This window comes from Eschscholzia californica, unplaced genomic scaffold (assembly GCF_041429995.1).
Source record: "Eschscholzia californica isolate CP2 unplaced genomic scaffold, dmEscCali1.0.p SCAF_1, whole genome shotgun sequence".
Taxonomy (NCBI): Eukaryota; Viridiplantae; Streptophyta; class Magnoliopsida; order Ranunculales; family Papaveraceae; genus Eschscholzia; species Eschscholzia californica.
Window position 1 is genome coordinate 80,118,504 of NW_028238198.1, and position 16,386 is coordinate 80,134,889.

At 37.4% G+C, this 16,386-nt stretch overlaps 1 long non-coding RNA gene across 1 annotated transcript; it reads right to left on the reverse strand.

Moving 5' to 3' along the window:
- Window positions 1-3,034: 3,034 nt before the first annotated feature.
- Window positions 3,035-4,887, reverse strand: LOC147569690 (uncharacterized). Its single transcript, XR_015238797.1, has 3 exons — window positions 4,632-4,887; window positions 3,421-3,537; window positions 3,035-3,319 (listed from the first exon to the last, which is right to left on the reverse strand). It is a non-coding gene; the product is annotated as an uncharacterized LOC147569690 (long non-coding RNA).
- Window positions 4,888-16,386: the final 11,499 nt, after the last annotated feature.

Below are 16,386 nucleotides of genomic sequence, written 5' to 3' on the forward strand. Positions count from 1 at the left end.
GGTGAATCCCAACATATAACTACTGATAGTGATGAAAAAGATGATATTTACAGTACGCATGAAAGAGACGATGAATGTAAATTAGGAGATAAAATCAACGGAGAACGTGAAGATTTAGAAGGAGATGTACGAGAAAAAGACTATGATGATAGTCAGAATGAGATAAATGAATTTCGGCCATATGTTGGCATGGAAATTGAATCTCCCGATGGAGCTTACAACTTCTACAATCAATACGCATCTAATATGGGGTTTAGTGTTCGAAAGTCTTCGACCTGTAAGTCTAATCTCACCAACAAAATAATAGGTCGAAAATATTGTTGCTCGCTACAAGGATTCTACAATTCCACTACATCTGAAAATTTCAAAGATAGAAAAAAAATTCGTTCGGAGACAAGAAGGGATTGCAAAGCAATGATGTGTATAAGAAAGAGAGAAGAAACTAAATGGATAGTCTCTCAATTTGTAGAAGAGCATAACCACAATCTTGTGAGCCCAAATAAAAGACGTAAACTTCGATCACATAGGAAGATAACAGAAAGTCAAAGAGTATTGTTGAATCACATGAGTTCTTTAGTAGCTAATTAATTTTCTCAAGAATTTTATTAATACTTTGTTATACTTATTAGTCTAATTTTCTGTTAATTTTAATTTATGATTATATTTAATATTGTTAAATTTTCATGGTCTTTTTTTTCTAAATTGTTAGATGAAAAGAAAAAGAAGCTCCCTAAATTAAACAAAACTTTCAAATCGTATATAAAAAAGTATTTATATGTTGCAAAAAGTGGAACAAAAAAAAAGTAACTGGTTGATTTAGGAACTCGTGCCAATTAATTGTTTAAGTTGGATGGAAAGAAAATCGTGTGTGTGCTGAGTTTAAAGACAATGGCAATTTGTAATTAAGTTGATTGACAAGCCTAATTCCATAATTTCTAAAATTCCCATAACTGTTAGGTGTGAATGCAAGCTTTTACAAATAACCTCCAACTATGTGACCAGCTTCCTGCCTAGCCCACTTCTTTATCAAAAATACCCAGATGACCTCCTTTTTCAGATTCCGTTATAACACCGTTAACTAGTCATCATCTCTCCTATTTCGATTGATCAAGACTGTAGTAGTCATCCTACAGTTGTTGTTAGATCTTCATCTTTCCTGCTAAAAAAAAACCATTACTAATCTCTTAAGCCCAAAAATTAAGAATCTTTTTTTACCCCAAAGTAAGAATTTTCATGCTAACCCTTTTTTGTTACTCACACAGATATGAAAGCAAAACTAAACAATTAGGTTAACAAAAATACAATACATATACAACCAAAAGTGCATATTGTTATAGAGAAAGAGAAAGTAAACAGATTGAGGTGGTTTTAGGTTAAATCTATAGATATTACATACCCATTCAACTGAAAACCATTCCCACAACAAAACTTGGTTAAGAAAGCCATTACTTGGGGTTTTTTTTTCAGCTCTTCTACTTTGTTATCAGCTTGAGATTTCGCAAGTGAAACTGAAGAAGAAGAAGAGGAGTGTTTTTAGTGAAGAATTGATACGGTTTGTACTGGAGAAGACATTTTTTTTTCGATGAGATAGTGGAGAAGACATTTTGGTCCCTGAAATACGATGGCAAATGTCACCTAGTAAATACAAAGAAGAAATTGAGAGGGACGAGAGAGAGAGAGATTGTTCTTGTTTTGGTCGCTTTTTCTTTAAATGGAAATAAGTGTTCTTCACGAACATACCAGACCTAGGTCTGTTCTTGAACTCCGGCGGAGGGTTCTCCCTTCGTCGGAGTGTTTAGAGAGAGAGAGGGGATGGAAGAAAAAAAATTTAGAGAGAGGAGAGAGAAAATAATTTTTTTTTCTTGTTTGAAGGTCGCCGACCGAAAAATTGGCCGGCCGGCGACTTTCGCCGGTGAATATGATGAGGTGGCGGAAGATGAGGTGGCAGAGAGAGGAGATGAGATGGAGGAGAGAGAGATGATGACTAGTTAACGGTGTTATAACGAAATCTGAAAACGGGAGCATCCGGGTATTTTTGATAAATTAGGGGGCTAGGCAGGAAGCTGGTCACAAAGTTGGGGCTATTTGAGAAATAACCCTAAAATGTTTTTGCACTATTAGGAAATTACTGAACGAGAGAGAGAGAAGGAATAAAACAATCGATCAGAAGTCAACAATCCTCAGTTGGAGTCGTAGGAAGTTTGGTCTTCCACTTTAGAGGTTAAAGATTCGAGACATGTACACTAACAATAAAAAAACAATGGACAATTTACTTGTAATACAGAGGAAAACAACTTCTTAGATATTTTGTGTTATTTTTATATGATGTTGTTTTATGTTATTTAAAACAGATAGTATGTTATTTTCTTATTTTTTATTTTGTACTTTTTGTTACTCTCTCTTTTTTTTTTTTTTTTTTTTTTTTTTTTTTTTTTTTTTTTTGAGAATTCGACTACGGTCTACGTTAGTCATTACAAGGCATTGATGCATCATGGAGATGTAATGAGCACGATAACCGCCTAATTTAAACAGAGAATGAAAGAGGCCTAAAGCCCGACAAATTATTACATTATTCATAGCCTAAATTACATAGGATAAATCTTGATGGCAACTGCTTCCACCGAGACTCGATCCCACGACCTCATGGTCTTAAGAGGGGTGTCCATCCGTTACACCAAAGGGTGGTGGACTTTTTGTTACTCTTATTAGTTTTACTTGGTTGCATTACAAATTTGAAATTAAAAATACAAAATTCATTTTCATGCATAATTTTAGATTAAATATAAGTCTGATTTTATATGTTACCCCAAAACCAAGTCATGCCCCAAAACCAAGAGAAAAAAATATAATAACATTAAATAATATATAAAAAGTAATATATAGTAAAAATAAAATTATATGTAAAAAGATAAATCATGTCTCAAATCCAAAGATCGGTATTTATTTGTGCCTCTATCGCGACATAACCCTATCTAAAAAAAGATGACAACTACTACAACTTTAAAACAACAAATTAAGTATAAAGACATTTAACTTAAGCCAACAAACCCATGAATACATTCCAAACAATAGTTCTTGAAAATAAGCAAAAACAAAACAGGTACAAAAAATTGACAGGAAATATCGCTACATTATAAATAGTAGCTACTTTATTTTAGTATTATACTGGTGCAGTGGTGGTCCGGAGATGAAGATGAAGTTGATCACCTACGGCAACAATAAGGGTTGTTATTGCAGTTATGAGTTGTCGGAACCTACTAAATCTTTTCGCAATTGAGAGCATTAAAATTAATTAGACCTCCTAATGATGTCTCCGATTCTACAACAAAAAACCGAAAAAGGACAAACAAGTTAGGAAGTAATCAAAACAAAATCTAACAAAGTAAGGCCGCTAGTAGAGAAGATGAAACGATCACTTACTGCAACAATAGGCTTGGGTTTGGCAGCTTTGACCTATAATCTGGACTACACAAAGTCCAATTCCATTGCAACATGCTTGAACTTCACCAGCTGCTGCCGAGCATTCGTCTGAGGAACCTAAAACAAATGAGTTCAGAAGTAATTAAAACAAAATCCGGCAAAATAAAAGTCCATTTAATAGACCTGGGTAAATAAGTATCAAAGAGTAATAGGCGCTGTAATCGGCATCCAGCCAAAATACTATAAGCTGGCAGCTCTATTAGCACCCGTGTTAAAGTGCTATAACCAGATGGTCCAAGCACCCAGTGCACCTTCATCTTCTCCATTTTTATTTTGATTTCTCTTCCAAAATCTTCAATGCTTCGAGAGACATCCATTTTTGTTAAAGATCGATTCTAAAAACTCTAATATATGTATATATATATATATATATGTACTTTTATTATTCTATCCTTAAATCATGTGTTTGAATGGTTTTTAATGTAGTTAATTCCATCTAAATTAAGTGTTTAGCATTAGTTTTGGGTTTATTTTGAGTGATTTTAGAGTATAACAGTAATGGACTATAAAGAGTCCAATACAATTTTCTGAATGATTTTAGAAGATACAAACTAAAATAAAGAACACAATAGTTTACATGGTTCGGTCGGAGGATCACGTCCTACATCCACAGAGAAAGCCATTGCTGGCTGTATTATATTATCTCCACAATCGTGGGATTGATTGGTTACAGACTCGAAGACTCAATGAATAAAATACATAGAGGTCACTTCTATTTATACTAGAGTGACTTGGGTATCTTAGTTTCCTAAGACTCTATCTAGGATAAGTACAAGATAATATCTTCCATATATCTTGACGGTTGATATTTGATATCTTCGGATCTCCATCCATCTCGATCATAATACTCTAACACAATCTCTTGAACTGACCAGTCCCAGAGAAGAAGCATGCTCTAGGACTGGCCAGCCCTAGAAACCATTCGGGATTGGCTAGTATCATAGCTTGCTCATACTAAAATGCTAATAGAGCCGGTCGGTCGATGTTGATCAACCCGAGTCATAAGATCTATTCGCCAACTTATAGTACTTTGGTCGAGTGCCGATAGCAGCGACCAACGTCACTTCGTTATTTTAATCAATCAATCTCCATATCTTCCTAAGACCAGTATAATAGGGTGTAAGAATAAGTAAAGAGAAAGCATTACTTACCGGTGCCACACAAGACGATTAAAACAAACAGAAAGATAAGCGAAGAAGCTTTCGACGCCATAATCTCAAATGATAACAGATGCAAATAGAGTAGTATTCTTTTGATTTGGTCAGAAACAATGTGGATATTGGGTTTTATTTATACTGTGCTAGATTTATTTGAATAACATTAAGATATCAACATTTTCTTGCAGGTGGTAGATCTCCATAAAGATGCATTTTGTCTGCCATGTGAAAACGATAAAAAGTTGACTTCACGGAATCACAAGATAATCACGTCTAGTATATGCTTATAAACTAATTCGCGATCATTGTTGAGTTTTTCTTAGTCCAATATCTTCTTCGAATGTTGATAAACTATTTTAAATTAAACACATACATGTAGATTTAATGGTTTGTGAGACAATACTAATTTTTAGGACGTTCTAAGTATAATTGTAGCAAGTTTTAAACTCGAAAACTCGAAGTTAATTTCATCTTGGCAAAATTTAACCCTTAGGTTCGGTTGGATTTGGTAACCGAACCAAACCATAATATGGATCGGACTATGAATAGGCTCAAAAAGTCGTTTACCCAATCGATGTTCACCCTTACTGATATCTCCCTTTAAATCCTAGACATGTGCAACGTGCATTTTTCAAGGCCGCGGCTTTGGGGAATAAAGAAAAGTCTCCGGGCAATAAAGACTTTAGTCAATAAAATTTGACTTAGAGATATATTTATTGTTTAGCCCTAAAATTCATTTGATTGAACTTTAATCCCTAATCTTCATCTTCTCTTCACATCCACCACAATTTCGGACTACTACCTCATTTCTACCACCAACCACCCCCCAACCTCTTCTCTCTGGTCTCTTTCTCTCCTGGTTAGAACTTATAACATGATAAACATCATTAATACAAACTCTCTTAGTTTCAGATGGACATATCTAGCAACTACATTAGAAGATTGATGAGAAAAATATTTTTGCCTAATCTATACATATGGGTGTCCTATAAATGACAGGAAATTAGCTGGTTTAATGAAAGAATCTCGTACCAAACTTGATCATTCTCATCTTATTCGACCCAATTTTTTTCCCAACCTACACTATCAATTTTGTGAAAACTTGATTTTTAACAGAGAAAGGAAGAAGAAGGAGACTATCCAATAAATGACCATGGAGGGTTCCACTACCAAATCCGAAAGAGGTCTTGAGATTATTTTGATTAGGGTTTCTGATTTCACTAGGGTAAGCTATTTGGGAACCATGACTCGGGAAAGGATAAAAACAAATTAGGGTTTGTTTGAAATTTACTTGTTAACACATGACTTCTGTTCTTCTTGACTCGGTCGCCTCTAGCATAGAATCACCATTTCTCTCTTCTTCGTCGTCCTTTTCTCTCTACAGTAACACCATTTCTTTGTTGTCCTTTTCTCTCTCTACCCCTCAGTAAGGACTAAGCAGTGTTTAAAGAACTTCCCTTATGCTACTTGAGGAAGGAGAATCAACAAGAGAGAGATTCAACCGGTAGAGAGAGAACGAAAGAGAGAGAAGATGAGCAGGAGAGAGAGGAAGAGAAGGAGATGAAGATTAAGGGGGAAAAAACAAAACAACTAATTTTTGGACTCATAATGGATATGTCTCTCAGTCAAATTTTATTGACTAAAATCTTTATTCCCCGGAGACTTTTCTTTATTCCCCAAAGCCGGGGCCTTTTTCAAGGGTAACTACTGACTTAAATATTTTTTAAGTAAACAAATTAATTAAGCCAACTCACATAGGTACTTTATATAATACATTAAAATCTAAGTAAGATATATACAATTAAACTTTAGTTTGTCTGTCAAATCTTTATAGAGATTAGGTTTCTCGGCATATGGATGCGGCAGATCTCTCTTATATTTAAATTAATTATTGACAGTAATATCCTTCTATTTTTAGTCAATTTACATGAAGAGGATTTATACAAGTGATTGGATGTAATCTTTATCAAACTTCTAATAAAAATGACCGGCTAGACTTATTCCTCCCATTCGAATTTTCTCAAGCAGATATAACAAAATGTGACCTGTCCGCGTTAGCCAAGAGGGTTTGCCGCGTCCGTAAGTATACATAAAAATACAAAAACAAAAGAGAGAAAAAGAGAGAGATTATATACTTCAAGCTTGAACAAATGGAAGTATTGCATTTTGTGGGTCGAGTTCAGGAAACTCGAATAGGCAACGCAAAAACTATAATTATAGGTCAATCTTTCAAACCTGTAAAACCAACCTGCATTGTTTGTCATTTAAGATTTTCAGATTTTTGGGGGATCAAAGGAGGAGGAGAAGAAGCGACAGAGGAAACTAATACTTTGGTTTCACAGTATATAAACATTGGCCTAGGACCCCCTAAAAGTCAGGGCTGGTACTACGATAGTTACTCAGAAATATACCTTCCTCGGCTACCCTTAGCTTCGTGCAATCCTATTGCCTTTATTGAAATATGCTCGGTTCAAGCTATGCAATAAGTTACTAACCACTCCCTTATTTTTTTCGCCAATACTTGCAAGAGGATTTTAATTTGAAGCTCCACATACATTTACAGTTGAATCGCTTACTAAGTAAAAGGAAACATCTGTATAGACTGCAGTGCCACAGTTCCGGTATGGTATTTCTTCGCACAGTCACAGGGAATCCAGTGGCTGATTCTAGGTAACTCGTGTTAGGAAATATAACCTAATTAACTTGTTCAGGAATATGAAGATAAACGATGCGAAAGTAAAAGTAGAGACACCAAGATTATTTAACGTGGCAAAAAACCCCTCCAAGATAGAAGGTAAAAAACCACGGGACCTAGTCCAGAAATCTTCCACTATAATTAAATAATGGGTTACACAATTCTTCACCAAACCTATGGTGGATAAACTAATTGTTCAAGATGTGTGGAAACACTCTTGGATAACAATTCTTCCCTAAACAAATAGAGGATTCACCAACTTTTCAAGATGTGTGGAAATTCTCTTGGATAACAACTCTTCACCAAAACTATGGTGGATAAACAGAACAAAGAAACAAAGAAATATAAATCTCTTACTCCTTAGGATTTAGACAAATCCTAGATTACCAAAGGTTGAAGAAGATAACCACAAACTAAATTGCTTCACAAGATTAATAATCTTCTTTTCTTCAAACCAATATTCTTCTCTTTCAATCTCTCTTGAAAGAACCACTTTAGAAATCTCTCTTTCTCTGACTTCTCTTTGTTCTGGAAGTTTTTGTGAATAATCTCTTCCCTTTCATTCCCTATTTATAATGATAAATAAGGAGGTTTACCAATAGAAATAGGAATTCCTTTTTAGGCTTAAAAAATAGAAACTAGTTTCTATTTTTTCCCCAAACAAGGAATAAAGGAAATCCTATTCCAACTAGGAGTCCTTTTATTATAAGGAGGGACCCCAACAACTTGGACCGAAGCATCACCAAGTGGTAAGGGTTAAGAGTAAGGAATTAGCAATCTTCAAGAATATGGAAGTTGATCCGCAATCAATTATCCTAAATACACCTGCAAACCTAAAGCACTGGAACACACAACTTCCATGGGTCAAGAAACTTTTCCTTCATTGTTTTTTTTGTAGCCTGGGAAGCAATTATTCACACATTGTATGTAGTTTCTTTCAGATTTTTATCTACTCACTTAGGATCTAACATTTATAGGACACTAAGCTATACTTTAGTTCCTGTTTCCTGCAATGCAATCAAATTGTTCCAGAAAAACATTTTGTGAAAGTCGGTGGAATTGGAAAAATTGCTCAAAATTGGATTTCCAATTTTGGACTCAAAATTGGCAACTATTCAAAATTGGAAGTTGCTCAAAATTGGATTGGAATCTCAAATTGAAGCTGGTGGATTGGAGTCGGTGGTGACTTTCCAATTAGAGTCGGTGGAAATACTATATATATATAGGAGCTTTAGAGTCGGTGGAAATACTATATATATAGGAGCTTTAAGTATTGGTAACAAACAACAACACAAACAACAACAATCCAATAGAGAGCTAGAGAGAGAGAGCAAGTGAGAGAGAAATTTTATTCATTATTTTTTAGCGGTATTTAATTTCCCGGTCGTCGAACATCTAGTATAGAAGGTTAAATTTCTATACGGTACCATCTTGGGACGAACTTGCGGGTTGTGTGAGTCGTCTTCATCTATCCTTCAATAAAGTTTTCTTGTTCGCCCGAGGACGTAGGCTTTAAGTCGAACCTCGTTAATTCTGTTTACATATTTAGTTTTTTAGCTTAGCTTTTCGATTAATTTTCATAGTCGGATCAATTTCAAGGATAGGTTTGATAGCTCCCGCAAACTTTTTAGTACTAACAATCGGGATCAGAGCCTTGTTGAGATTGAACGAATAGAAGATGGGATCGAGAAGTGGTACGGTCAAATCAAGGAAATAAGAGATAGAGAAGTTCAATGGGGAAAACGATTTTTCTTATTGGCGGATGCAGATGAAGAATCTGTTAATCTCGCAGAAATTACACAAGACGTTGACGGGAAAGAAAGCAGGAGGTATGTCAGATGAGGATTGGGAGGAGTTAGATCTTGAAGCACAGGCAACCATTATGTTGTGTCTTGAGAGGAACGTGGTGTTCCTAGTAGACGGAGAAACAACGGCGGCGAGTATGTGGTTAAAGCTAGAAAGCAATTTCATGACGAAAACTTTAACGAATTGGGTCTACTTAAAATAGAAATTATTCACATGTAGAATGGAAGAGGGTTCTTCTATTCAGGAATATGTGAACAGGTTTGACAGGATTATCCCAGATTTGAAGGATATTGATGTTAAGGTTGAGGATGAGGACCAAACCCTCATATTGTTACTTTCATTGCCTATATCCTATGAGAACCTTGTTCAAACTTTGATGCTTGTTGGTGATAGTCTAAGCATGGAAGAGACGAGAAACTCGTTATTAGCGGATGACCTTCGTAAGGTTGCTACTAGCAGTATGACGTCGGGTGGATAGACAATGATCAAGCACAAGGGTTGTTTGCAACAAGGGGGAGGAGTAATGAAAGAGGAAAAGGAAAGGGAAAGAAATGTAGATCCAAATCTAGAGGCTCTTTCAAGAAAACGTGTTTTAGTTGTGGTGAGCTTGACCACTTTAAAGCGGCTTGTCCAAAGAGAAAGTTGAAGCAAAAGAACAAAGGCTACTAGGAGAAACAAGAGATGCAGGAGGCGGGATATGTGTCAGAAGACCCTGACGAATGTTTCTCGGTAACAGAAGTGTCTGAGGAGATCTCCGATAAGTGGATGCTTGATTTAGGGGCGTCACACCATATGTGTCCAGATAGGAAGTGGTTTTCTACCTATAGGAGTATAGATGGTGTTGGGTTTTACACCATTATACTAATGTCAAAGGCGGAAACAAGACATCTAATGTCTACATTAGTATTCCCAGGATCACATGCATAAGCCTATAATAATACTAAGCAAAACTAGATAATCGATTACCTTATTCGCTAGTTTTCCCACGAACCTTTCCAATCGCTTTTGAGAAGACCAAGAGCTTCAAACGTAGCTCCTCTACTTGGGACACGAGCAGTCAACTTGATCTCCCACCTTTGTTGTTTAGCTAGAACTCCAATGGTGGTTGGAAGAAGAACACCTTTCTTCTTTGACTAGATAGATAGTAATGAGAATTAGCTTACTTTCTCTTCTCTACTTGCTGTGGTAGAGTAAGAATGATCTTCTACATCAATTGTCCTATCCGACAAATTGTTCGCATTGTCACCTTGGTCGAAGGGCATCTCCTTCAACTCCTTCAGATGGTGGTACAGTTATAATGGGTAATGATAATATATGTAAAACTGTGGGACTCGGAACAATACGTATCAAGATGCACGATGGAGTGGTAAGAACATTGACGGACGTAAGACACATACCCGATTTGCGGAAAACTCTAATTTCTCTCGGTGTGTTAGAGCGGAACGACTGTAAGATAATTATAGAGAATGGCTCCATAAAAGTCGTTAAAGGTTCTTTGGTGGTATTGAGAGGTACTCGTTACGGTAATTTATACAAATTTTTGGGGACAACAATTACGGGAGATGTAGCAGTAGGAACTAATGGAAGGGATCCAACGGCTTGTACGAGGCTTTGGCATATGCGCCTTAGGCATATGTCGGAAAAGGGTCAATCTTGGATGTGCGGGAAAGGCTTGTCGAAGGACATGAAGAAGCCTTGCATGGAGTTTTGTGAGCATTGTGTGTTCGGGAAGGCACACGGGGTAACGTTCTCTTCAAGCAAGCACATGAGCAAAGAGGCATTAGACTACGTACATACCGATGTCTGGGGACCGGCAAAGTTAGCTTCCAAGGGTGGTTCCAGGTATTTTGTTACATTTGTTGATGATTATTCGAGATTTGTCTGGCTTTATTTTCTGAAGCATAAGAATGAGGTATTCAACACATTCCTGGTGAAGAAAGCAATGGTTGAGAACAAAACTGGTCGAAAGCTGAAGACGTTAAGATCGGATAATGGGACCGAGTACACGGATGGGGCATTCAAGGAGTTCTGTAATCAGGAAGGCATTGTGAGGCACTGGACAGTAGTAAACACACCTCAGCAGAATGGAGTCGTAGAGAGATTGAACCGTACACTACTTCAGAAGGCTAGATGTATGCGCTCTAATTCGGGATTAGGCGTAGAATGGTCGGCAGAATCTGTTGCTACAGCTTGTTATATTGTGAACAGGTCTCCACATGCTTCTCTAGATCGTGGCATACCTTACGAGGTATGGTCAGGTGAACATGCAGATTACGGGAGACTTAGGGTTTTTGGTTGTACGGCCTATTACCATGTCAAAGGTAACAAACTTGATAATAGAGCAAAGAAGGCAATTTTCTTTGGATATGCTACAAGAGTCAAGGGTTATCGGCTATGGTGTACGGAAGACAAGAAGTTTGTAATCAGTAGAGATATGGTGTTTGATGAGTCATCTATTGTAGCAATGGCGAAAGCTACGGTGCCTAGTTGTGGTGATGTTGGGTCTACTAAAGCTCAAGTAGTGGAAGTAGAAGCCGAAGACCAACGGGTTTCTGAGAATCATGATCAGGTGGAGCATCAGGATACTACTCCAGATGAGGAAATTGATGAACACAATCATGAGGAGGTTCAAGGAGAAGGTACACAAGTTTTACAACAACAGCAACAGGATGTTTCGGTACACACTAGGCCGAAACGGTTATATAAGCCGGTACAGAGGTTAGGGTCAGACAAACCTCTTAGGCATTACGGGCAGGCAAATGTGGTTGAATATGCACTCTCGGTGGAAGACGACGAGCCGGTCACCTTCAAACAAGCTATTACCGCGGAGGAAATAGAGAGTTGGTTGGTTGCTATGCAAGAAGAGAAGGAGTCTCTTCACAAGAACATGACATGGGAGGTTGTCCCATTGCCCGAAGGTAAGTCTGTTATTGGTTGTAAATGGGTGTACAAGAAGAAAGAGGGTTCTTTCGAGATCAAGGGTACAAAGTATAAGGCAAGAGTAGTGGCCAAGGGTTATGCACAGAAAGAAGGGGTCGACTACAATGAGATTTTCTCCCCGGTCGTGAAACATACTTCTATTCGGGTGCTATTAAGTATTGTTGCTCACAGTGATCTTGGGTTGGAACAACTCGATGTTAAAACCGCCTTCTTGCACGGAGATCTGGAAAAATAAATTTATATGGCTCAACCTGAGGGATACAAGGTTGACGGTAAAGAAAATCAAGTATGTCGTTTGAGGAAGTCTCTTAACGGATTGAAACAATCCCCTCGCCAGTGGTACAAACGATTTGATTTTTTCATGCTAAAGCATGGTTTTTGCAGAAGTGACTATGATTGTTGTGTATATATCAAGAAGCTTCGCGAAGGTGACTTTATTTATCTCCTTTTGTATGTGGATGACATGCTTATTGCTTCTCGAAGCATGGTGGAGATAGATAAGTTGAAATCTCAACTCAGTCAAGAGTTTGAGATGAAAGACATGGCGCTGCAAAGAAGATACTGGGAATGGAGATTAAGAGAGAGCGGTCAAGTAAGAAACTATACTTGAGTCAGAAAAATTACATCGAACGAGTAGTTTCTCGATTCGGGATGCAGAACGCGAAGGCGGTATCAACATCTTTGGCATCACACTTCAGGCTCTCGGGAAAACAATCTCCCACTACTACGGTAGAGAAGGATCATATGGATCGTGTACCGTATGCTAGTGCAGTTGGCAGTTTGATGTACGCTATGGTGTGTACTCGTTCGGATATTTTTAGTAGGTTTATGGCAAACCCGGGAAAGACACATTGGGAAGCTATGAAGTGAGTCTTGAGATACCTGAAGGGTACCGCTGATACGGGCTTGTGCTTTGGTGACACATGTCAGGTAAGCGGTTATGTTGACTCGGATTTTGCTGGCGATCTAGATAGAAGACGGTCTACTACTGGTTATGTATTTAGGGCACATGGTGCTCCAGTTAGTTGGCTATGGCCGAGTATATGGCTATGGCCGAGGGTGTGAAGGAAGCATTGTGGTTGTGGGGTCTTCTGCATGATCTAGGGATTAAGCAGGAGTGCGTGGATGTATGGTGTGATAGTCAAAATGCGATCCACTTGGCCAAGAATCAGGTTCATCATGCTCGTACTAAGCATATCGATGTCAGGTATCACTTCGTACGAGATGTCGTAGAGGAAGGTGATGTTTCTCTCATGAAGGTTCACACAGATGAGAATCCCGCGGACATGTTGACTAAAGTAGTGACATGTAGCAAGTTTCAGCATTGCCTGGAATTGCTACAAATCGGCTCGTGTTAAGTTGCCCGAAAGGGCGTAATGGCGACAAGGTAATCTTTATTTGAAGGGTTGGTAGAACTACGGTAGGCTTGATCCTATAAAAAGGGTACAAAGGCAGCCATGGTCATATGTTGCAGTCGGATGAAGTTACAAGAAGCAGACATATCTTACAAGGAGTAGAGCTGGAAAATTGTGTACGAGGTGGATTGGAAATTGCTCAAAATTGGATTTCCAATTTTGGACTCAAAATTGGCAACTATTCAAAATTGGAAGTTGCTCAAAATTGAATTGGAATCTCAAATTGAAGCCAGTGGATTGGAGTCGGTGGTGACTTTCCAATTAGAGTCGGTGGAAATACTATATATATAGGAGCATTGAGTATTGGTAACAACACAACCACACAAACAACAACAATTCAATAGAGAGCTAGAGAGAGAGAGAGAGAGAGAGAGAGAGAGAGAGAGAGAGAAAGTGAGAGAGAAATTTTATTCATTGTTTCTGAGCAGTGTTTAATTTCTCGGTCGTCGAAGATCTAGTATAGAAGGTTAAAGTTCTACGGTACCATCTTGGGACGAACTTGCGGGTTGTGTGTGTCGTCTTCATCTATCCTTCAATAAAGTTTTCTTATTCGCTCGAGGACGTAAGCGTGAAGCCGAACCTCGTTAATTCTATTTACATATTTTGTTTTTTGACTTAGCTTTTCGATTAATTTTCATAGTCGGATCAATTTCAAGGATAGGTTTGATAGCTTCCGCGAACTTTTAGTACTAACACATTTATATAACCCTTAGTCAAGTGCAAGTAAGGAAAATATGTATAGCCCTTAGTCAAGTGCAAGTAAGGAAAATATGAGCTCTCATAAAAAAAAAAAGGAAAACATGAGCACCTATGTGATAAGCCTCTATACCCTCTACAAACAGTAAGTTTTACTGGAAATTTCTTAATGGCGTACGTGCAATGAGAGACGGTGGTTAAAGTCACTAAAAATGTGATGCAACAGATCTAGTCGCATTAGTATTTTATAATAAATAGGATCGTGATACAACGTAGCTCAACCCTGCTTGGTCAGACTTGGCTTTAGCAAGTCGGCCCTGCTAGAGGATTTTTTATTTTTCTACTTTCCAGTTTTTAGCAGTTTTCCGTTTTTGGCTATTTTCTTAGTTTTTAGCCGTTTCCCAATTTCGGTTGTTTCATAGTTTTTAGTAGTTTCTAGATTCTAGATATTTTAGAGTTTTAGTAATTTTAGACTTCTACTCCTATTTTAGGTTTCAAACCTATAAATAGGTCTTCTATTTTCATTGTTAAGGGAGCTTAGTTTATCGAATAAAGTTTTTGTTTGATTTAATCAATCATAGATGAGCGATCTCTATACTTTTTATCTCTTGCCTACTACGTATTGCACCAGTTGGTACCAGAGCTTGCGTCGATCTTTAACAATGCCACCGAGAAGACAACCTGCTTGAGGTAGGGAGAATCACATGGATATTGTTAATGACAGAGATGAAGCTATAAATCAACGATTAGACGGTGTTGACGAATGGCGGCAACAAATGACTCAAATGGTAGAAGGGTTGACGCATCGGATAGATGCATTGATTGTTCATCAAAAGGAAATGACTTCACCAAATCGCCACTCAGAAAAGGATGATAGATCTACTGAAGATGAATCCGAATCTAACCAACTTCGCCAAATCGTCACCCAGAAAAGGATGATGTAGCGCATAGTAGGCAAGAGATAAAAAGTATATATTATCCTAATCAATTCGGTAAAGGGTTGCCGGCCGGAGTTCAACCTCAACAAATTCCCCAAATTGATGATGTACTTATGTTAAAAGGTTTGAAACGTTATTAGGGTTTCCATTTAAAACTTCTATTCAGTTCCCAAATTGCACATTAGAAGTTAAAAGATAACCTAAAACTCCCACCACTGTAAGCATATGATTATCCTAATCAATTCTAGTAAATATAATGGCAGAGCTATAAATTCTAGTAGGTCGTGAATTTTGAAGAGATTATTGGGTTACACAAGCCTTCTCTCTCTCTGAACCCCTCTTTCTCTCTGTAAACCTCTGCCTACTCAATGTGGTTCATTTCTCTCCTACTTTCTCACTCTAAAACTCTGGTTGATTCATCTCTTTTTTCTCATGTCTAGAATCTAGTTGAAAAAAGTCTTTGTTAATGGTGGAGAAGCCCTAAAAAGGATATCTAGGAAATTTTTTCTTCCTTCTTTTACATCACTTTCTCAATCTAGAATAGAATCTCTCTGTCTGTATGTGTTTCAGAAGAAGAAAAAAAAATCTTCATGTTGCGGGTCCAAGATTGTTGGCCGCCCCTTTTTATCAGGGAAAGAAAAGTGGGTAAACAACGACCCTCAATTTTCGACATTGCCTCTAACCAAATTAGGTCAACGTGCTTTGACACAGTCTTGTGTGAAAAATTCATTGCCTTCAACATGTTTGGTCACTGCCCATAAAATTTCCCTGACACTATTGGTAGTACAAAAACAAAATAGTTAGGATTAGGGAATGTCATGACATTACACCAAAAGTTTAAGAATAAACGCAACGATTAACCAACTACTGGTGCAAAAACTAGTAAGCTAATAACTACAAGATGTCATCTGCCTTCAGTATTTTACTTGAACTAGATAGGTACTTTAATTGAGATTCCTTTTAACGTCATCAACATTCTCGAAACCAAAACTTATGCGTGAGTTTCAGAAATCCACCAAACATTTCTCACTTCATTCAATGAAAAACACTATCTGGTTGGTTATTACAAGTTGTACATAAGTAAAATAGACGGGTTCTATGGACATTGAGGAATAAATAGGTCAAACTTTCACGAGGGTGACTACTATTTAAGCAACAAAATAAATAGTGAAAACGTGTAAATGGAAGCCGAAATCAGCTTCTGTTGATTGCTTTCTGGAAACAACAAACAATTGGTTCCAAAGTGATTATTTATTGAC